General features: G+C 41.2%; 1 long non-coding RNA gene across 1 annotated transcript; it reads left to right on the plus strand.

Annotated features, from left to right (window-relative positions):
* Nucleotides 1-3,997: 3,997 nt before the first annotated feature.
* On the plus strand, nt 3,998-23,983 carry LOC139033097 (uncharacterized). Its single transcript, XR_011485721.1, has 2 exons — nt 3,998-7,546; nt 22,920-23,983. It is a non-coding gene; the product is annotated as an uncharacterized lncRNA (long non-coding RNA).
* The last annotated feature ends 944 nt before the right edge of the window (nt 23,984-24,927 follow it).

A 24,927-nucleotide genomic window follows, 5' to 3' on the forward strand; every position in this document is an offset into this window, starting at 1 on the left:
TCACTACTCTGAAAACTGTAAGACATTGATGAAAGAAACTGAAGAGGACACAAATAAATGGGAGAGTATCCCGGGTTCGTGGATTGGAAGAACCAATGTTGTTAAAATGTCAATACTACCAAAAAACAAATGTTGATACTACCTAACTGCCAAAAAAAAAAAAAAAACCCTATAGATTCAAAGCTTATTTATCAAGATTCCAATGACACTATTTACAGAAGTAGAAAAAAAAAAAACACTCCTAAAATTTATATGGAACCACAAAAGACCCTGAACAGCTGAAGAAATCCCGAGAAAGAACACAGTTAGAGTCATCATACTTCCTGGTTTCAGGTTGTGCTGTAAAGCTATAATCATCAAAATATTATAGTACTGGTATAAAATTTCAGCTTCTTCGGCATTAGTGGTTGGGGCATAGACTTGGATTACTGTGATATTGAATGGTTTGCCTTGGAAATGAACTGAGATAATTCAGTTTTTGAGTTTTTGAGATTGCACACAAGTAGTGCATTTTGGGGACTTTTGTTGACTCTGAGGGGTACTCCAATTCTTCTAAGGGATCCTTGCCCACAGTAGTAAATATAATGGTCGTTTGAATTAAATTCACCCATTCCCTTCCATTTTTGTTCACTGATTCCTAAAATGTCAATGTTCAATCTTGCCATCTCCTGTTTGACCACTTCCAATTTACCTTGATTCATGGACCTAACATTCCAGTTTCCTATGCAATATTGTTCTTTACAGCATCAGACTTTACTTTCACCACCAGACACATCCACAACTGGGCATTGTTTCTGCTTTGGCTTGGTCTCTTCATTCTTTCTGGAGCTGTTTCTCTGCTCTTCTCTAGTAGCATATTGGGCACCTACCAACCTGGAGGGTTCATCTTCCAGTGTCATATCTTTTTGCTTTTTCATACTGTTCATGGGGTTCTTAAGGCAAGAATATTGAAGTGATTTACCATTTCCTCCTCCAGTGGAACATATTTCATCAGAACTCTCCACCATGACCTGTCCATCTTGTCTATTTTTGCTTCATTGACTGTGCTGAAGCCTTTGACTGTGTGGATCACAACAAACTATGGAAAATTCTTAAACAGATGAGAATACCAGACTACCTTACCTGCCTCCTAAGAAACCTGTATGCAGGTCAAAAGTAGCAGTCAGAACTGGAAATGGAACAACGAACTGATTCAAAATTGGGAAAGGAATACGTTAAGGCTGTATATTGTCACTCTGCTTATTTAACTTATATGCAGAGTACATCATGCAAAATACCAGGCTGGATGAAGTTCAAGCTGGAATCAAGATTGCCAGGAGAAATATCATTAACTTCAGATATGCAGATGACACCAACCTAGTGGCAGATAGTGAAGAGGAATTAAAGAGCCACTTGATGAAGGTGAAAGAAGAGAGTGAAAAGCTGGTTTAAAACTCAACATTCAAAAAACTAAGACCTCACTTCATGGCAAATAGATGGGGGAAAAATGGAAACAGTGACAGATTTTATTTTCTTTGGCTTCAAAATCACTGCAGACAGTAACTGTAGCCATGAAATTAAGATGCTTGTTTCTTGGAAGAAAAGCTATGACAAACCTAGACAGCATATTAAAAAGCATAGACATTACTTTGCTGACAAAGGTCCATATAGTCAAAGCTATGGTGTTTCCAGTAGTCATGTATGGATGTGAGAATTGGATCATAAAGAAGGCTGAGCACTGAAAAATTGATGCTTTCGAACTATGGTGCTGGAGAAGACTTTTGAGGGTCCCTTGGACTGCAAGGAGATCAAACCAGTCCATCCTAAAAGAAATCAACCCTTAATATTCATTGGAAGTACTGATACTAAAGCTGAAGCTCCAATACTTTGGCCACCTGATGTGAAGAGCCAACTCATTGTAAAAGACCCTGATGTTGGGGAAAACTGAAGGCAGGAGAAGGGGGTGACAGAGGATGAGATGGTTGGATGGCATCATCAACTCAATGGACATGAGTTTGAACAAGCTCCGGGAGATAGTGAAGGACAGGGAAGTCTGGTGTGTTGCAGTCCATAGGGTCACAAAAAGTTGGACATGACTGTGCAACTGAACAAAAACATGAGATAATGGATGATAGCTGAATCTATTGTGGAAAACATTTCACAATATAATTAAATCACACCATAAGCTGTATACATTAAACTTATAAAGTGATGTATGTCAATTATTTCTCAATAAAACTGAAAAAATTGGAAATCATAAAATATGCATTATGGACGTATTTTATGCACACCAAAAAAGATCCATCAGTTCAGTTCAGTTCAGTCGCTCAGTTGTGTCTGACTCTTTGCAACCCCATGAATTGCAGCATGCCAGGCCTCCCTGTCCATCACCAACTCCCAGAGTCTACCCAAACCCATGTCCATTGAGTCGATGATGCCATCCAAACATCTCATCCTCTGTCATCCTTTCTCCTCCTGCCCTTAATCTTTCCCAGCATCAGGGTCTTTTCAAATGAGTCAGCTCTTCACATCAGGTGACCAAAGTATTGGAGTTTCAGCTTCAACATCAGTCCTTCCAATGAACACCCAGGACTGATCTCCTTTAGGATGGACTGGTTGGATCTCCTTGCAGTCTGAGGGACTCTCAAATGTGTTCTCCAACACCACAGTTCAAAAGCATCAGTTCTTCAGCACTCACCTTTCTTTACTGTCCAACTCTCACATCCATACATGACCACTGGAAAAACCATTGCCTTGACTAGACAGACCTTTGTTGGAAAAGTAATGTCTCTGCTTTTTAATATGCTGTCTAGGTTGGTCATAACTTTCCTTCCAAGGAGTAAGCATCTTTTAATGTCATGGTGGCAATCACCATCTGCAGTGATTTTGGAGCCCAGAAAAATAAAGTCAGCCATTGTTTCCACTGTTTCCCCATCTATTTACCATGAAGTGATGGGACCAGATGCCATGATCTTAGTTTTCTGAATGTTAAGCTTTAAGCCAACTTTTTCACTCTCCTCTTTCACTTTCATCAAGAGACTCTTTAATTCTGCTTCACGTTCTGCCATAAGGGTGGTGTCATCTGCATATCTGAGGTTATTGATATTTCTCCCTGCCATCTTGATTCTAGCTTGTGATTCTTCCAGCCCAGCATTTCTCATGATGTACACTGAACATAAGTTAAATAAGCAGGGTAACAATATACAGCCTTGATGTACTCCTTTTCCTCTTTGGAACCAGTCTGTTGTTTCATGTCTAGTTCTAACTATTGCTTCCTGACCTGCATACAGGTTTCTCAAGAGGCAAGTCAGGTGGTCTGGTATTCCCATCTCTTTCAGAATTTTCCACAGTTTATTGTGATCCACACAGTCAAAGGCTTTGGCATAGTCAATAAAGCAGAAATAGATGTTTTTCTGGAACTGTCTTGCTTCAAGTAAAAGTCTTGGCCCTGCACTATAGAAATAGCAATAAATGCACATTAATGTTTTACTAGAAAAAATAGAAAAGGGCATCCCCGAACTTACCCACTTCACCTCACTTTATTGGTGACCCTAGCTGTGATGGAGATTAATGAAGGAATTCAGGAGTGAAGGGAGGATCAGGGATGTCAGAAGAGTCCATTGCCTGATGATAAAAACAGTGCTTTTTTGTTGTAAACCAGCAGCTGTCTGGGCATAATGTGTTCAATGGCTCCAGCAGAATGTTCCTCAAAATGTGTGTTAAAATGTGCTTTAAAAAAAAAACTGAAACTAAAAATAGTTACTATATGAACTGGCAAGCCCACTCCTTGCTCTCATATAACTTTCCAGCCATATGAAGCTGGAAAAGATGAAAACTTTAATTCAAAAAGACACTTGCATCCTTATTTAGATTTTAAAAGTATCTTTGATATTAATCTCTCATTTTGATATTGATTTCTGATTTAAATGCTTTGTTCTCTGCAATCACCCTCTGTGTTTCTTCATTCTTTCAACTTTACTGAGGCTTTCAGTGGCAAAGTCAAAGATCTTTGTTGATAAATGTCACATTGCACTTGAAATTATGTGGGTTATTTTCAAATATCTTTTGATATTGATTTCTAACATAATTCCACAGTGATAAGAGAACCGACTTAGGACTTCAGTACCTTTAGATTATGAAATTTTTGCACCTTGTGTTATGTCCCTGGATATGTTTCAGTGTCTCCTGGTTTATAATCTATGGGAACTTGAATAGAATTTGTATCCTACTGCTATGTGAAATTTGTATAAATCTTAATTACATTGAGTTGGTTCATAGTGCTTTTCAGGTCTACTATATCCTTCTACTTTTCTGTCTACTCATTCTATTAATTTTTGAGAATTTTATATTGAAACTTCAACTAAAAATATGAATTTAACTACTTAAAAATAGTTAAAATATATAGTGGAATTATATACAACTTTGTTCTATATTTTTCAGTCTCCTGTAAATGCGTTATCATAGTTTCATAATTTAACAAAGAAAGAAAAAAGATATATTCATCTCAATATTCATAGCATCACCATTTTTGATAGTCAAGACATGGAAGCAACCTAAGTATTCATTAACAGATGAATGGATGTAAAAGATGAGGTATACATACAGAATGGAATACTACACAGCCATAAATAGAACAAAATAATGCCATTTGCAGCAACATGGATGGACTTAGACATTGTCATACAGAGTGAAGTAAGTCAGAAAGAGAAAAATTAATATCATATATCCATTATTTGTTGAATCTAAAAAAATTACACAAATGGACTTATTTACAAAACAGAAACAGACTCACACACATAGAAAATAATGTTATGGTTACCAGCAGGGAAAGGGAGAAGGGATGAATTAGGAGTTTCGGATTAGAGATCATACTGTTATATTTAAAATGGATAAAAACAAGGCCCTACTTGGTATAGCAAAGGGAACTATACTCAATATCTTGTAATAACCTATAATGGAAAATAATCTGAAAAGGAATATATAATTCATATATATATGCATGTGTCTGTGTGTATGTGAGTCACTTTGCTGTACACCTGAAACTAGCACAACATTGTATCAACTATATTTAAGAGAGAAAAAAAAGGAAAAGATACGCTGATTATGGCCATGCATGGAGATGCAGGGCAACATAAGCACGTATTCACACAGTGGCACAGAAAAACAACTTCAGACACAAAGATACACAGGTGCACACACAGAGAGACACATACCCCTGCACAAATTCACATGAGTCTCTGACATGCATCCTTTCCCTTCTCATGTACTGGGTTATACAACCCTGGGTTGTGGTGTATCCTGTTGTGCCTCTGCTGGCATTAGATTATGTGGTGGGCACATCAGTCACAGGGCAATAGCAGAGGCAGGCCAGCTCTTATACCCCTTCAGAATGCGGATACTGGATGAACTGCTTGTCTGGGAGCTGGTGGGGCTGAAGGAGGGCTGGAGACCTGGACCTGGGCCCAGACACGGACCACCCTGTAGCCCTCACCCAGCAGTAAATCATACGTGTTCAGTACTGATAACAGAGGTGACAAGGCTTATGTTGGATGGTGCTTTGCATGCCCCTTGCAGGGCCCAGGGAATATTCTTGTCTGCAACTACTTGCCTGTCAGGGAAGGAGGCAGCCTATCTGAGAAAGGGAATGGAGGGGGCCTGGGCCTCTGGCCAGCTCAGGACTGTGTAGAGGAAGGAGACAGGAGGGCAGTACTTTTCAGGCTGAATGAGGTATTGGTCCAGACAGGTCCCAGATCAGGCCTTCTAAACAGACTACATTGACAGGGGACAGGGCTAGTGATATGCTTTCATCTCTCACTTGGGTGAGACCCAGCAAGATTACAGAGGAAAGGGGCCTCTACTTTCCAGAGCTTAAAAGTCTTCACAACTGTTCTATCACTTACAGGCCAAGCTGGCTCTACAGCTGAAGGGGATTGGCCTGGTACATGGCACTGTCTCTCACCACAGCCCCATTCCCAGACACACACACATACACACAGACACACAGACACACACACACACACACACAGAGGCATCATGCCGGTCCAGCCAGAATCTTCTGTTCTGAGGGGACCTTCTCTTCTGAGGGGACTGTTGGCAGGGGACTGTTCTGAGGGGACTTTCCATCCTTATGGGAACTTTGTTCAATTTCAGGCCAACTTCTGACCTTATCAGTTTTATCTTACTTTCCCAGAGGCTTTTGTAGCTCCTTTTAGTCAACTGTCATAGAGTTGTTGTGAGGGTTAACTGAGGGAATATTTAGTAAATAATTAGAACGGTGCCTGGCACATAGTGAGAGTATATTTATGTGTGTTAATGAAAACTCATAGCTACTATGCATCGAGTACTTCATAGGCATTTGGCACTTTACATGTATTATTTCATTTCATCCTCACAACTGAACTCTGAGGTTGGTACTATAATTATCCCCATTTTAAAGATGAAGAAATTGAGGTCTATAGAGATTTAAGAACCTGTCCAAGGTCATTTATGTATTAAGGGGCAGAACAGTGTTTACAATCCAGGCAGTCTGGCTCCAGAGCCTTAGTGTTTCATCTCTAGGCTATTGTGCCATGTGAGCTAGGTGTGCAACTCTGGGGCACTCACCTTCTCTGCCTTGGGATCAAAATCAAGGATTCATGATGTTAGCCCTTCTGTGGTTCCCTCAAGCCTTCAGAATAAAATCTCGGATTTCTGATGTGGCATACCAACTATCCCACAACTGGCCCCTGCTCATGTGCCTCATCCTCCATCACTACTTTCCCTTATGTTCTTTGCTCTGGCCATGCTTGACCTCTTGCAGTTCCTGGAATATGTCATGCTTTCATTTATTTCCTAGGCTCTGATCACGCAGGTCCTTCTGCCTGGAAAGCCCTTTCTCTTCCCTTTTCCCTGGCTAACTCTTATTCCTTACTCAGTTCTCAAGTCAGAATTCATTTCCTCCTGTAAGCCTTCTTTGGTCTTCCCCCCAACTCTACTCTGGAGTACGTTCCCCATGCTTCCTTCACATGACGCTGGCCTGTTTGTGTGCCTGTCTTCTCAACTATGGATTATTAAAAGACAGAGACTCAGTTCCTCAAATCCCCAGCATTTAGCCTGGGCCTGGTCTGATGGGAGCTCAGGCCATGCTTTTGAGCAAATGACTGGTAATATCAGCTGAACAGGGCAGAGCTGTGACTCTAGAGAAAGGGGTGCAAGCCAACCATCTGAACTGAGTCACCCATTGAAGGCAAGAGAAGACATTTTGAAAGGCTTTGTCACCCCAGCACTGGGCCATCAGAAGGCAGAAGCAGGAATGATTTTGTTCTTCTGGGTGAGATGCAAGAAACAAGGTCTATACTGAGGAGAAAGATGGCAATGAGGAGAGGGATGAAAGAAAAAGGAAAGAAATGTAAAAAAGCATCTCCGTCTGCCAAATGTGTGCCAAATATATGAATGGTGGGTTACTATGTTGCAGACATTCCATCTGTGGGTATGTTCTCTCCTAGAAAGAAGACACTTCTGGGGTTACTGATCTGGGGAAGTGGCAGATCCAGATACAGAAACTCAAACTGCTAGAGACGGCCCTTTGGTAAGACATAACCTCTGTAGACCTATCAGATCCATGGATGCCATGGGTGGCACCTGCATTGTGAAGGCAGGCAGGCCAGGAGCTGGAATGGGACTGGCCTGGGCCTCAGGAATAGCTTCTTTTGTAAGCCAGATAATGCAATTTTATGAAATTTCTATCCTATTATTCATGTACCTGTAGGAAAGCCTTAACTATACTTTCTACACTGAGGATAGAGAACGAAGGAAAATGTTCTAGGTCCCCCCACAGGCCAAAGCATTAACTGGGTCCTGCCAGTGTGAGTATGAAGTCCAGGGAGACCAGATATAGCAATAATTAATGAGAGGTCTCCAAGGTGAGTCTCCCTCCTCTGCTAACCCTGAGCCATCTGGGCTTTCTTATTCTTTTTTAACAGATGCCAAGGGTAGTTTTTATAAGAAACAGAAAAGAGAGCCCAGTAAAATGAGAAAAGGGGAAGAGAGATGGAAAGATGAGAAGGACAAAGTCTTAGAAACACTTGCAGGGCTCCTAGGACCCAGATCCCTTTGAGTGTTAAATAATGTCTCTTTAGTAAGAAACAGGAAGAAGTCTTAGCAATCAGAAGCAAATAACAACCTTACAAAAAAGGCCTATGCAAATAGGCTGCCTGGAAATGCTCTCCATTCACAGGTTTGTGAGTCAAGAGGCTGGACAACCTGGCCCACTCTGAGTGACAGACTTGAGCAAATCTCTGAAGAGATTTGAGGTTGAAGGAGGGAGGGATGAAGGGAAAGATGAAGGGAGAGAGACGGGGGTGGGGGGTGAATTGATTTGGAGAACAGGGTCAGAACTGCCTGCTTACCAAACCCAGAGCAGAATCATGTCCTTGTAGCTGGAACTTGAATATATCTGGGCCCAAGTCTCTGGGAGATTGCTCCATGGAACCAATCATTATGGATCCACCATCGTCTTATGGCTGACTGCATCAGTAGCCCACCAAGGTGGCAGGGCAGATATTATTATTCCCATCTTTACAGACCAATGTACAGAGGCCATCAATGGACAAATGTCCAAGTGACCATAGCAGAACAGTGGTAGAGTCAGAATCTGAACCCAGGTCTCCTGATTCTAAATCCTAGGATGCCCAAGGTAGAAGGAGCTCAATGTCTAGGAGGAAATGGGTGACTTGGTATATTAGTAAGGGGTCTCTGGAGAAACAGAACCAACAGCATAGATAGATAGATAGATAGATAGATAGATAGGTAGATAGATTTATCATAAGGAATTAGGTCACACAATTATGAAGGCTGAAAAGTCCCAAGACCTGCCATCAGCAAGGTGGAGACCCAAGAGAGCTAATGTTTAAGTCCAAAGGCCTGAGAATCAGGATGACTGATGATGTAAATGCCACTCTGAAAGCTGGCAGGCTTTAGACTCAAGAAGAGCCAGTGTTACAGTTCAAGTCTGAAGGCCAGAACAGACTGATGTCCCAGCTCAAGCATTTGAGCAGGAGTTCCCTCTTATTTATAGCACAGGGGAGGGGACATGGCAGCCTTATTGGTCTATTCAGACCTTCAACTGATTGGATGATGCCCACCCACATTAGGGAGGCAATCTGCTTTACTCAGTCTACAGATTCAAATGTTAATCTCATCCAAACACACCCTCACAGACACACCACAATAATGTTTGACCACATAGCTGGGCAACCTGTGGCCCAGTCAAGCTGACACACAAGATAAACTATTACTTCCAGGGAGAGGATGAGGCTAAGCTTATGGCTCCCTTCCTGTTGGAAGTTACTTATTGCATGGGATTTGGTAAAGTGTGTTTCTGGGGAGGTAAAAGATGAGGAGAGGGAGAGAACAGAGGAGCAGGCCTTTTGGAATGAATAAGGAAATAGTCCATGGGTCAGGTGCCAGGAGGTTAATGGGAGGCCATGGAAGACCAGGCCTTTATGAGTGTGTGTACATACATAAAATGATGGGGCCACTAGGGGCTCCTGGGTTGGTAGGTTGGCTAAACGTGGTAGAATGGGCAGGAAGAATTCACCCAAATCCTCCTCATCGGCCCTGATAGACACAGTCCAGCTCAACATGTACTGCAGGAGCTGGGGGAGGCAACCACAGGGAAATTGATTGATGGGGGTGCCACCTCTACTGAGGCTGGGATGAGTCAATAGAGAATCAGCCCAAGGGAAGTAAAAAGTGTATGGAATGATTGCATGTATGCGTATTAAGTTGCTTCAGTCAGGTCTGACTCTTTCTGACCCTATGGACTATATAGCCTGCCAGGCTCCTCTGTCCATGGGATCCTCCAGGCAAGAATACTGGAGTGAGTTGTCATGACCTCCTCTGAGGGATCTTCCTGACCCAGGGACTGAATGCACATCTCTTGCTTCTCCTGAAATGGCAGGCAGCTTCTTTACCACTAGTGCCACTTGGGAAACCCATGGAGTGGATAAAGGGATGTCTGCTAGTTTCTTAGGGCTGCCATAATAATTTACCACAAGCTGAGTTGCTTAAACCAACAGAAATTTATTCTCTGTAAGACAGAAGTGTTAAACTGTTTGTATTGCCACATTCCCTTCTGAGTCTCCAGGGGTGAATTGTTCATGTTTCTCTCCTAGCTTCTGGTCACTTGTAGGCAAGTGTTGCCATTCCTTGGCTTTTAGCCTCATCAGTCCAATCTCTGCCTCTGCTTCCACATTGCTTTCTCCTCTGTGTATCTCTCAAAACTGCCTACGCCTTTCTCTTATACATATTATTGTATCTAGAGCCTACCTGGATAATCCAGGGTAATCACCTCATCTCAAGATCCTTTACTTAATTAATCTGCAGAGCTCTTTTTTTTCCTATTGGTTAGGACCAGACAGCTGTGGGTGGCCATTATTGAATCTTCTACAAAGGATGAAATTGAAGAAAGTAGGGAAAATCACTAGGCCATTCAAGTATGACCTAAATAAAATCCCTTTTGGTTATACAGGGAAGGTTACAAATAGATTCAAGGGTTAAGATCCTGTAGACAAAGTGCCTGAAGAACTATGGATGGATGTTCATACATTTGTTATAGGAGACAGTGACCAAAACCATCCCAAAGAAAAAGAAATGCAAGAAGGCAAAATGGTTGTCTGAGGAGGCTTTACAAATAGCTGAGGAAAGAAGAGAAGTGAAAGGCAAGGGACAAAGGAAAAGATATACCCAACTGAATGCAGAGTTCCAGAGAATAGCAAGGAGAGATAAGAAGTTTTTCTTATATGAACAATGCAAAGAAACAGAGGAAAAGAATAGAATGGGAAAGACCAGAGATCTCTTCAAGAGATATCAAGAGAATATTTCATGCAAGGATGTGCACAGTAAAGGACAGAAACAGTAAGGACTTAACAGAAGCAGAAGAGATTAAGACGAGGTGGCAAAAGTACACAGAAGAATTATGCAAAAACTGGTCTTAAAGACCAGATAACCCCGATAGTGTGGTCACTCACCTAGAGCCAGATACCCTGGCGTATGAAGTCAAGTGAGCTTTAGGAAGCATTACTATGAACAAAGCTAGTGGAAGTGATGGAATTCCAGCTGAGCTATTTAAAATCCTAAAAGATGATGCTGTTAAAGTGCTGCACTAAATAGGCCAGCAAATTTGGAAAACTCAATTTGAAAAATTCTGACAAAATGTGGTCCACTGGAGAAGGAAATGGCAAACCACTTCAGTATTCCTGCCTTGAGAACCTCATGAACAGTATGAAAAGGCAAAAAGATAGGACACTGAAAGATGAACTCCCCAAGTCAATGGGTGCCCAATATGCTACTGGAGGTCAGTGAAGAAATAACTCCAGAAAGAATGAAGAGATGAAGCCAAAGCAAAAACAGTACCCAGTTGTGGATGTGACTGGTGATGGAAGCAAGGTCCAATGCTGTAAAGAGCAATACTGCATAGGAAACTAGAATGTTAAGTCCATGAATCAAGGCAAATTGGAAGTGGTCATCCAGGAGATGGCAAGAGTGAACATCGACATTTTAGGAATCAGCGAACTAAAATGGACTGGGATGGGTGAATTTAACTCAGATAACCATTATATCTACTACTGTGGGCAAGAATCCCTTAGAAGAAATGGAGTAGCCATCATAGTCAACAAAAGAGTCTGAAATGCAGTCTCAAAAATGACAGAATGATCTCTGTTCGTTTCCAAGGCAAACCATTCAATATCACGGTAATCCAAATCTATGCCCCAACTGGTAATGCTGAAGAAGCTGATGTTAAACTGGTCTATGAAGACCAACAAGACCTTCTAAAATTAACACCCCAAAAAAGATGTCCTTTTCATTATACGGGACTGGAATGCAAAAGTAAGAAGTCAAGAAACACCTGGAGTAACATGCAAATTTGGCCTGGGAGTACAGAATGAAGCAGGGCAAAGGCTAATAGAGTTCTGCCAAGAGAACGCACTGGTCATAGCAAACATCCTCTTCCAACAACACAAGAGAAGACTCTACACATGGACATCACCAGATGGTCAATACTGAAATCAGACTGATTATATTCTTTGCAGCCGAAGATGGAGAAGCTCAATATAGTCAGCAAAAACAAGACAGGGAGCTGACTGTGGCTCAGATCATGAGCTCCTTATTGCCAAATTCAGACTTAAATTGAAGAAAGTAGGGAAAACTACTAGACCATTTGGGTATGACCTAAATCAAATCCCTAACGATTATAGAGTGGAAGTGAGAAATAGATTTAAGGGACTAGATCTGATAGACAGAGTGCCTGATGAACTATGGACGGAGGTTCATGACATTGTACAGGAGACAGGGAGCAAGATCATCCCCAAGGAAAAGAAATGCAAGAAAGCAAAATGACTGTCTGAGGAGGCCTTACAAATAGCTGTGAAAAGAAGAGAAGTCAAAAGCAAAGGAGAAAAGGAAAGATATACCCATTTGAATGCAGAGTTCCAAAGAATAGCAAGGAGAGATAAGAAAGCCTTCCTCAGCAATCAGTGCAAAGAAATAGAGAAAAACAATAGAATGGGAAAAACTAGAGATCTCTTCAAGAAAATTAGAGATACCAAGGGAATATTTCATGCAAAGATGGGCTCAATAAAAGACAGAAATGGTAGGGACCTAACAGAAGCAGAAGATACTAAGAAGAGGTGGCAAGAATACACGGAAGAACTGTACAAAAAAGATCAGAGGGATGGGATGGAGAGGGAGGTGGGAGGGGGGATAGGGAAGGGGGACACATGTAAATCCATGGTTGATTCATGTCAATATATGGCAAAAACCACTGCAATATTGTAAAGTAATTAGCCTCCAACTAATAAATGGGAAAAAATAAATAAAAAGCATCAATTGAAAAAAAATATCTTCACGACCCAGATAATCACGATGGTTTGATTACTCACCTATAGCCAGACATCCTGGAATGCGAAGTCAAGTGGGCTTTAGGAAGCATCACTATGAACAAAGCTAGTGGAGGTGAAGGAATTCCAGTTGAGCTATTTCAAATCCTAAAAGTGTTGCACTCAATATGCCAGCAAATTTGGAAAACTCAGCAGTGGCCACGGGACTGGAAAAGGTAGTTTTCATTCCAATCCCAAAGAAAAGCAATGCCAAAGAATGCTCAAACTATCGCACAATTGCACTCATTTCACATGCTAGCAATGTAATGCTCAAAATTCTTCAAGCCAGGCTTCAACAATACATGAACCATGAACTTCCGGATGTTCAAGCTGGATTTAGAAAAGGCAGAGGAACCAGAGATCAAATTGCCAACATCTGCTGGATCATCAAAAAAGCAAGAGAGTTCCAGAAAAGCATCTACTTCTGCTTCATTGACTATGCCAAAGCCTTTGACTGTGTGGATCACAATAAACTGCGGAAAATTCTGAAAGAGATGGGAATACCAGACCACCTGACTTGCCTCTGGAGAAACCTGTATGCAGCTCAGGAAGCAACAGTTAGAACTGGACATGGAAAAACAGACTGGTTCCCAATCTGGAAAGGAGTATGTCAAGGCTGTATATTGTCACCCTGCTATTTAACTTATATGCAGAGTACATCATGAGAAATGCTGGGCTGGAGGAAGCACAAGCTGGAATCAAGATTGCCGGGAGAAATATCAATAACCTCAGATATGCAGATGTCACCACCCTTATGGCAGAAAGCAAAGAAGAACTAAAGAGCCTCTCGATGAAAGTGAAAGAGGAGAGTGAAAAAGTTGACTTAAAGCTCAACATTCAGAAAACAAAGATCATGACATCTGGTCCCATCACTTCATGGGAAATAGATGGGGAGACAGTGGAAACAGAGTCAGACTTTATTTTTTTGGGCTCCAAAATCACTGCAGATGGTGACTGAAGCCATGAAATTAAAAGACAATTACTCTTTGGAAGGAAAGTGATGACCAACCTAGATAGCTTATTAAGAAGGAAAGACATTACTTTGCCAACAAAGTTCCGTCTGGTCAAGGCTATGGTTTTTCCAGTGGTCATATATGGATGTGAGTGTTGGACTGTAAAGAAAGCTGAGCACCAAAGAATTGATACTTTTGAACTGTGGTGTTGGAGAAGACTCTTGAGAGTCCCTTGAACTGCAAGGAGGTCCAACCAATCAGTCCTAAAGGAAATCAGTCCTGAACGTTCATTTGAAAGACTGATGTTGAGGCTGAAACTCCAATAATTTGGCCATCTGATGTGAAGAGCTGACTCATTTGAAAAGACCCTGCCTGATGCTGGGAAAGACTCAAGGTGGAAGGAGAAGGGGGCAGCAGTGGATGAGATGGTTGGATGGCATCACCAACTCAATGTACACGTGTTTGAATAAACTCCAGGAGTTGGTGATGGACAGGGAAGCCTGGTATGCTGCAGTCCATGGGGTCACAAAGAGTCGGACCCAACTGAGCAACTGAACTGAACAGCAGTGGCCAGAGGACAGGAAAAGTCAGTTTTCATTCCAATCCCAAAGAAGGGCAATGCCAAAGAATATTCAAACTACCATACATTTGCCCTTATTTCACATGCTAGTAAGGTTATGCTCAAAACCCTTCAAGTTAGTCTTCAGCAGTTTGTGAACCAGGAAATTCCAGATGTACAAGCTGGATTTAGAAAAGGCAAAGGAACTGGAGATCAAATTGCCAACATCTGATGGATCACAGAGAAAGCAAGGGAATTTCAGAAAAACATCTATTTCTGCTACACTGACTATGCTAAAGCCTTTGACTGTGTGGGAAACAACACACTATGGAACAACAAACTTTTCACACTTTGGAACTTTTCAACACACTATGGAACAACAAACTTTTCACAACAAACTATGGAAAATTCTTAAAGAGATGGAAATACCTGACCACCTTACCTGTCTCCTGAGAAATCTGTACGCCAGTTCAAGAAGCAACAGTTAGAACCAGACATGGAACAACGGACAGGTTCAAAATCGGGAAAGGAGTGCAACAAGGCTGTATATTGTCACCCTGTTTATTTAACTTACATGCAGAGTACTTCATGTGAAATGCATGGCTGGATGACTCACAATCTGGAATCACGACTGCCAGGAGAAATATCAACAACCTCAGATATGCAGATGGCACCACTCTAATGGCAGAAAAGGAAGAGAAACTAAAGGACCTCTTTATGAGTGTGAATGAGAAAAATTTAAAAACTGGCTTAAAACTCAACATTCAGAAAACTAAGATTATGGCATTCAGTCCCATCACTTCATGGCAAACAGATGGGGAAAAATTGGAAACAGTGACAGATTTTATTTCCTTGGGCTCCATAATCACTGCGGACAGGGACTGCAGCCATGAAATTAAAAGACACTTGCTTCTTGGAAGGAAAGCTATGACAAATCTAGACAGCATATTATAAAGCAGAGTCATCACTTTGCTGACAAAGTCCATATAGTTTCCAGTTGTCGTGTATGAATGTGAGAGTTGGACCATAAAGAAGGTTAAGAGCCCCAAAATTGATTCTTTTGAATTGTCTTGCTATAGAATACTCTTGAGAGTCTCTTTGATTGAAAGTAGATCAAACCAGTCAATCCTCAAGGAAATCAACCCAGAATCCAGTCCTTCATTGGAAGTACTGATGCTGAAGCTGAAGCTCCAATACTTTGGCCACCTGATGTGAAGAACTGACTCACTGGAAAAGACCCTGATGCTGATGCTGGGAAAAATTGAAGGCAAAAAAAAAGATTATATATCATCACTGATTCAATGGACATGAATTTGAGCAAACTCTGGGAGATAGTGAAGGACAGAGGAGGCTGGCATGCTGCAGTCCATGGGGTGGCAAAGAGTCAGACAAGACTTAGTGACTGAACAACAGAGAATGAGGATATGTATCAAGATGATTTCAGGACTTACCTCCCTGTGGTTTCTTGGTTCTCTATGGCTCTTCTCTGATCCATATGGTGGCTTCATGCTGAGTCTTGTTGCAAGATGGCTGGCACTGCTTTGGATATCCTTTTCAGTAGAACAACATCCTACAGAAGACAAGAGAGATCATCTTTTCCCATGTTGCTCTGTTATAAAGCAAGAAGATCCCAGAAGGGCCCTCCATAGGCTCCCCAAAGCATCTCACTAGTCTGAACTATGTCACATGCCCATGGCTAAGCCAATCATAGGCCATGGGTTGATACCTGTGTGATAGGTTTAGACCAATCAGACCCATCTCTTGAAGCATATGATCATGCAGAGGGATGTAGGTACTGTGAACAAAATCAAGGTTCCAATAAGAAAGAGAAAGGTATGGATGGCCCTAGTTTTCATACTTTGAATTGTATATAACCAGATAGATTAACTATGGAACACTATGTGCATCTGTAGCTGCTATTGCTTATCAAGCTAAGTTTGAAGTGTGTAGAAAATGTTTTGCTCAGACTTCAGAAGGCTATGCAATACTAGATTTAAGGAAATTACTGCTCAGATGGCATATCTCCTATTCACAGAGGGCAGCTGTGATCTATCATGATTTTTTTTATTGAAGTGAAATTCACATAATATACAATTAACCACTTTAAATGTACAATTCAGTATCATTTTATGCATTCACAGTGTTGTGCAACCACTACCTCTCTGTCAATTCAAAATTTTATCACCCCAGAAGAACACCCCATATACATTAAATATTCACTCTTCATTCACCCTTCCCTACATTCTCTGACAACCAGTAATCTATTTTCTGTCTCTATGGATTTACCTATTCTGGATGTTTCATATAAAAGGAACCATAAATTATGTGACTTTTAGTCTGGCTTCTTTCACTCAGCTTATGCTTTCAAAGTTCATCCAAGTTTCCTAGATAGATAGATAGCTCAGTGCTTCATTCCATTATTATCTCTGAATAGTAATTCATTGTATGGATAGACCACAACTTGTTTATTCTTTTATCTATTAATAAATACTCTAGTTGTTTCAACCCTTTGCCTGTTATGAATAGTGCTGCCATGGACATTTGTGAAAAAGTATTTATTTGAAAACCGGCTTTAACTCTTCTGGGTATATATCTAGGAGTGGAATTGCTGAGTCTTATGTTAACTCTATGTTTAACTTTTTGAGGAAGCAGCAAGGTGTTTTCAATAGAGGCTGCACCATTTTACATTCCCACCAATGGTGTGTACAGGGATTCCTATTTCTCCACATGCTTGTCACAGGTGCTGTTTTCCTCTTTAAAAAAAATTATAGTCATCCTAGTGGGTGGGAATTTGTATGCTACTGTGGATTTGTATTTCCTTAGTGATTTGCATTTCTTTAGTGATCGGTGGTGTTGAATGTCTTTTCCTGTGCTTGTTTGCCCTTTGTGTATCTTCTTTAGGGACATATCTGTTCAAGTCCTTTGCCCATTTTTGAATTGGCTTATTTGACTTTTTGTCTTTGAGCTGTAAGCATTCTATTTTGAGTATGAAACTGTTATCAGACATATGATTTGCAACTATTTCTCCCATTCTGTAAGATATCTGTTCATTTAACTGTTAATGTTCTTTGAAGTGCAAAGGTGTTTAATTTTGATGAAGTCCAATTTATCTGTGTCTGTAGATGGACTTATTTGACCATAGACGTGCAAGGCTTCTGACTCTGGCACATTGTAAGAGAGGCACCACCAAGTGCCCTGAGCCATTATGGAGTTCAGACTGGGACCCTTTGGGGTTAAGTTTGATTCTTTTTTTCTCAGTCTCACCTTATTTTTTAAAATTTAATTTATTTTTATTGGAGTATAATTGCTTTACAATGTTGTGTTAGTTTCTGCTATACAACAAAGTGTATCAGCTACGTGTGTATATATATATATATATTCCCTCTCTCTTGAGAGTCTCACCTTATTTCACTCTCTAGTCCAGCCTTAAAGAGCAGTATTTCTCTGTGTATTGCTGACCCTGCTCACAGCATCAATTGTCTCACTGTGTCTCACTGTGTGCACTGTTTGCTGAATCCATGGTAGAGAAAGTGCAAGCTAAGAGGCTGGAAGGAGACTCAAGGAGCCGTAGGAACTGCAGACACATTTATTCTCTCCTGCTGGCCAGCAGCCATAACTCAGCCTCTCTCCTGGCTGATGCAGCAGCCATAGCGGCAGACACACTTGATTGGGGCGAGAGAGCCTGATAATGCCATTTTTGCTAATTCGCTCTCACCCCACACTCTGGGAAGTTTCTCCCAGAAATATGCTATTCTTCAAGGCAACCCTGCTTTTCTAATATTCTCTACTCCCAAATTTCCCTTCTTTCTGAACATACGGTTCAGCAAACCCTTTCTTTCTTCCTTCTTTTCCTCCTCTACCCCTATTTCCTTTCCGTTATGCTTTCTTCGCAATCTCCAGGCTAAGTAGACTGAAGGTGGAGGAACAGAGGTTTGGGTGAGGGAGCTTGAGCTGCTCAAGGTCACCCCCAGACAACTTTAGGGAGCCTGAAATCTAGGCCTCACACAGACATGACCCCAGTGCCTGTTCTCTCACAGGTGGCGCTAGTGGTAAAGAACTCGCCTGCTAATGCAGGAGACATAAGAGACAAAGGTTCGATCCCTGGGTCAGGAAGATCCCCTGTAGAAGGGCATGGCAACCCACTCCAGTATTCCTGCTTGGAGAATCCCATGGACAGAGGAACCATGCGGGCTACAGTCCATAGGGTCACAAAGTCAGACAAGACTGGAGCGACTTAGTATGCAGCATGCATGTGTATGACCAAGGCAAGTCCTTTCTCCTAAGTTTCAACTTCTTCTTATCTATAATATGAAAACATTGGAACACATCTGCGGTTTCTACACTTAAAAGAATCCTATGGTCCAATGAAATCTAACTCAGGAAAAAAAAATGAAGCAAATCAAAGCAGATGGCCTCTGGTGAAGGGGGAGTGCCTGCTCAGCTCAGCCAGTCTGCCTCTCAACAGCTGGCCCTGAGGTGTGTCCTCAGAACCCTGAAACTTGGCATATTCATTTATTGAATTAATATTTTTTGAGAATCTACTATGGCTGGCCTTAAAGTTGCTGCTCTGCCATTCTCTGTGGCACTGGATATTAAAGAGATATGTTACAGATTCAGACTCTGGCATTTGTGTCTGTGGCTCTGTGTCTTCGATATCTGCCCTATGGGGACACAATCCAGTGCCCAACCCACACCTTACAGCTAACTGTCCTCTTGCCACTCCCTCTTCCTTGCTTCTCTACCCCTACACCCAAACTCTTGCTTGTCTGCCCAGCACTGTCTCTTCCAAGGCATGAGGGGAAAGCTAGACTTATTGGAAGGTTCATTCCAACTCCATTCTCCTATTTCTCTCCCCAGGTTATTCTGGGATTAGCAGCTGTTAAAAAAGTAGAAGGAGCATCCCCCAGGGCTGAGGCCTCATCTATACTTAATGGTTGTCAAGGCTTTGAATATCTGCTACTTGCTCAAGTAACATTCTATCATATAATGGTCCAGGGCAAATGGCTCTGTGAGATGCCCCCACAACAGCTCTTCACCACAACCTGCACACAGAGCTTTCCATGAGGCTCATCTCTAGTGGGGAGAATAGAAGGAGCAGAGAGAAGTAACATTAATCCTACATTCAGTCAGAAAGAGGCCCAACTAGATAGGGTAGAACCCCGAAATGTGAATGTTTAACAAGTACCCCAGGTAATGATTCTTATCACCAGGGATGTTTAAGAAACCCCGGATCAGGGCTTCTTAGCCGTGGTTGCACATCAGAATCATCAGATGCCCAGGTCACACCCCAGACCAATGATATCAGAGCCTCTGGACATGGAACTCTGGCATCAATATTCCTTTTAATCTATCCAGGTGATTCTAACATGCAAGCAGGATTGAAGACCACAATCTTAGATGATCTGTGAACTCCCTTTCAGCCTCAAGTTGTATGGCCTAGAAATGACATGTGGCTGATAAGGCCCCTAGAGGAGGGTTAGAGGACACTGAGGGGCAAGAAGAGCAGGCTTCTCTGGGGAGGCAGTGTGTTGAAGTGGAGAGAGCACTGAAGTGTCTCTGATCACTTGCGTAGATGGAAGAAGACAGCAGGGAAGCCTGCCTGCCCAGGCAGAATGAATATCCAGCTTGAAAGCCCAATTTTTGGAGTGGTCAGTGACCCAGATGGTGTCCCCAAGGAAATTAAAGTCTAGTGTGGGTGTCTGATGGACCTTTGCTCTGGACACTTCACCTGGAGCTCTCAGCCTTTCATAGAGCAACTCCCTTTCCACATCTCCACTAGACAAGGACTCAGGCAGAGAGAGGGGCCTTGTTGAAGCTCACATCTTCCTAAATGCTGCAGGTACTACCCACACCACCCCCTGCCTCTACAAATGCATCCAGGGCTCACCTTCACCTTCAGGACAAAGTCCTCACTTCTCAGGCAGAAATTCCAGGCTCTTCCCCATCTGGTCTGGTAGTAAGGAAGAATAAATCTGACTCCATATTAGACTGGTTTATTTATTACTTTAACCTTTGTATTCTGTTGCTTTTGCTTCCAGTTAAGAGTGGAATGATCTTTCCTTTTCTATTAAATATTAGTGACAATTGCTATTTATTGAGATTTCAAGTATCATCTGTATACTCTTTCAAGAGCTCTACATGTATTAACTCATCAAATTCTCATAGTAGCCCTATACAAAGGTCAGATAACTGCCCCATTTTGTAGATGAGGAAATTGAGACCAGAGAAGAAAGATAAATCTTCCTTGGTTACACAGCTATAAGGACAAGAGTTACAGCCTCCATCCATGATTAATGCTTTATTCAGTGTTCAACCCATCAAGCCATGTATCTTTGAACTGCCTTTTCACTTCTTTTCCCTTATTTTACCTATCTGAAATTCTATAGGATCCAGGGCCTTGCTGGAAGGCTTTCCTGATCACCCCCATTCACACTACTGTGAACATAGCAGTTCACTGAACAGGAACTCTCTTGTGACTCTCATGAAGCATGAACCAAGTTTGGCTTTCCAAGACAGACAGAGCTGTCTGTGATAGCTGTGGCATGGGCAAGTCACTTCACCTTGCTGAGCTATCTCATCCTTAATATGCAGCTAATGATAACATTTGCCTCAAAGGCAGCTGGAGAGATTGAGTGAGGCAGTGAATAAAAACAAGGCCTCTGCAGAAAATAGAAAAACAGTAGATTAAATAAGTCAAAATCCTGGTTTTTTGAACCAAATCAAGAAAAGAAATGAACCACTAGCAAATTTAATTTTGAAAAAGGAAAAAGCACAAATAAAAGGACAGGAAAGAAATAACTAGTAATACACAACAAATGTTTAAGAAGTAATAAAAGACTACTGTGTATAAATATATGTACATAAATTAGAAAACCTATATGAAATGCATCATTTCATAGGAAAATACAATTTATAAAACTTTAACATGTTGATAGAAAGCATAAGCAGAGCAGTTTTAACAGAATTAAAGGAAATTATTAAGAAATTATCCCACAAAATTCAGTAGGCCCAGATGATATCATAGAGGAATCCTGCAAAAGACACCAGGTAGCCTTAATGCTATATAAATTGCTTCAGAGAAAATAAAGGAAAACTTCCACATTCTTTTTACAAAGTGAGTATAACACTAATATCTAAATATGATATGATACATGCTATGATATGTTTCCCTGGTGGCTCGGATGGTAAAGAATCCGCTTGCAATGTGGGAGACCAGGGTTCGATCCCCTGGTTGGGAAGATCCCCTGGAGGAGGGCAAAGCAACCTACTCCAGTTCTTGCCTGGAGAATACCCATGGACAGAGGAGCCTGGCAAGCTACAGTTCATGAGGTCGCAAAAATTTGGACATGACTGAGCAACTAAGCACAGCACAGTACATGCTATAATACGGTAAAGATAATTTTAAAAGGACTAAATTTCAGATGAATATCACTTATGAATATTGACACAAAAAATTCCAAAATTAAATTTTAGTGAGCAGATTTCAACAAGTTAAGTTAAGCAGATTTCAGCAAGTTAAGAAAACATCATGACCAAGAAAAGTTTATGAAGAAATGGGAAGTTGATTCAATAGCCAAAGATCTATTAATATAAGCTGCTATATTAATACATTAATAGTTCTGAAAAAACCTTTGAAAACATTCAACATTCATTCCTAAAAAAAAAAACTCAGAAGAAAATTTTATAAAAATACAAGAACAAAAAAAACCAAGGCCTCTGGCAATGGAAGTAAAATATCTTGACCAAGACCTGACTGTGACTTGCTGGTTTCCTCAGGCCATTTGGTTGGCTGTCTGAGAGAGTGAGGCTACAGGTTAGGGAGGCAAAGGCCCTTGAGTGGCTCTGTCCCTGGAGAAAGGTAAGGAAGTGGTCAATTATTGCAGCCTCTCCACAGGCAGCTCCATACTCTGTTTCTAGATAGCTTTTCTTTTGGACCTTCACAACTATCCTGTGGGGCAGTGTCACTATTCCCCGTCCCAAATGAGAATGCCAAGGCCTTTGTAATGGAAGGGAGGGTACACAATAGGAGATAACCTGAGGCTCAGGCTCCCACCCTGGGAATCTGGCCCCAGTACATTGTGGGAGAAGTGGTTCCATTATCACAGAAGGGCCTAAGCCCTCCCACTTGCCAGAGTCTTGGTCTAGAAAAGGTCCCCCCCTCTACTTGCATGGGTGATGGTGCCCACTGTGTCTGGTGAGTGTTTCCCTAAAGGCTGCATGTGCCTTTGAAGCACACCTGGGGTTCAGCCACTTACCAAACACTCCTGAGTGGACACCACCGACAATATCACTGACGATCCCTATGCAGACAACTAGTCATGAATGATAAAGATGTTTCAAAACAATTTATAAAGGAGTGGTGCATCCTGCCCAGGAGAAATGAGGCTGGCCTTGGGTATAGGGCTCAGAGTGGGAACCTCAAGTCTGGTGGTTTAGTTGGACTGTGTATTCATCTCTCTGCAAGTATATAGACATTAATTTGTATATAATTTATGCATATATTTCCTATAGCAGATACTTTCAGAATTCCAGAATGTCCCCAGCTTGTGGCAGCCATGACCATGGAAAGCTGAGACAGAAGCAAAGAAGAAACCAGAGACACAGCAAATCTTCACCTACCACCTGATTTCTTTCGGATCCTAGACCTGTACCTGGTTCTTATTTTCATGAATGGAATCTGTTCTCACTAGCCACCTCTGCTCACTAGCTTCTTTCCTGGAATTATGTGTTCTTTGTATTTTTCTCTTATTCTCCAGAAAGTCTTACAAGCCTGGGCACTTGAAATATATACAGACTGCTAAGTTACCCAATTTCTATAATAACAGTTATCCATTACCCACATATATGTATTACATTTAATGGTTTGGGAAGTGCTTTCAGATAAATTATCTTATTTGCGTCCCAAACCCAGTTGTGTAGAGAAGTACCATGAAAGGCAGACGGTAAGTGGAACACACATTAGACAGGGAGGCAGGAGTCTTGGGTACAAGTCCTGGTGTGACTACTTACTCATTCTGTGGTTTCAAGAAACTTTTCTCCTTAAATATAAAATGAGGGAATTAGATCAAATTGGAGATAAAATTTTTTTTAATTGAAGTATAGTTGCTGTACAATATTATATAAGTTACAAGTGCACAATGTAGTGATTCATAATTTTAAAGGTAATACTCCACTTACAAAATATTTGCTATATTCCTTGTGATGTATAATATATCCTTGTAGCTTATTTTATATCTAATAGCTTGTACCTCTTAATCTCCTACCCTTCTATTACCCCTCCTCACCCATTGGAACCCACTAGTTTGTTCTCTATGTCTGTGAGTCTCCTTTCTTTTTGTTATATTCAAGAGTTTGTTGTATTTTTATATTCCACATATAAGTGATAGCATGCAGTTTTTGTCTTTGTCTATCTGACTTATTTCACTTAGCATAATGCCCTCCAAGTCCATCCATGTTGTTGAAAATGGTGAGATTTCATTTTTAATGGCTAGGTAGTATTCCATTCTGTATATATACCATATCTCCTTTATAGATTGAGAATAAAAATGTGCACAATAAGCACTGACTACCTGAAACACTGTCTGGAGGCAGATTCTGAGGACATCTGGACTAAGGAATAAAGAGTCCCATGACTGGACAAGTGATATATGCTGTGGATGAGTAGAGAGGGTATTTAAGAGCCCATTTCAGATCTGAGTGTTTGGGATTTTCAAGTGCTTTCCCCCGAGATCACTCAGGGATCTCAAGGCAGAGCTGGGACTGGGCTCATTCCTCTACCAAATAAGCTTTCCACTTCCCCTTCCAAGCTCCGCTGGGGGCACTGGACTCATAATTTACTTCCACCCTAGGTACCCAGTAGAGATTTGCTGAGTATTTACTTTGTAGTTTGTTGATAGCCACTCTCCCAAATGTTGTTTTCAAGATACCTTCATGTTGTAGCTTGGATCGGTACTTCAATATTACATATACTTAATGGATAAAATTTGGTGAGTAGACACTTCAGAGAAGATACTAAAAATCATATTTAACTCCACCATCCAGGGTAATCAGTGCACACACTTTAGTGTATTTCTTTTCAGGCTTTCATTCATATATTATATTATACCATATATCAAATATTATATTATATATCACATATTATATCATGTATTATATATATATATATATGTATATACTGGAAAAGGTCAGTTTTCATTCCAATCCCAAAGAAAGGCAATGTCAAAGAATGCTCAAACTACCGCATAATTGCACTCATCTCACACATCAGCAAAGTAATGCTCAAAATTCTCCAAGCCAGGCTTCAATAGTATAGGAACCATGAACTTCCAGATATTCAGGCTGGATTTAGAAAAGGCAAAGGAACCAGAGATAAAATTGCCAGCATCCGTTGGATCATCGAAAAAGCAAAAGAGTTCTAGAAAAACATCTACTTCTGCTTCATTGACTATGCCAAAGTCTTTGACTGTGTGGATCACAACAAACTGTGGAAAATTCTTCAAGGTATGGGAATACCAGACCA

This window comes from Odocoileus virginianus, chromosome X (assembly GCF_023699985.2).
Source record: "Odocoileus virginianus isolate 20LAN1187 ecotype Illinois chromosome X, Ovbor_1.2, whole genome shotgun sequence".
Taxonomy (NCBI): Eukaryota; Metazoa; Chordata; class Mammalia; order Artiodactyla; family Cervidae; genus Odocoileus; species Odocoileus virginianus.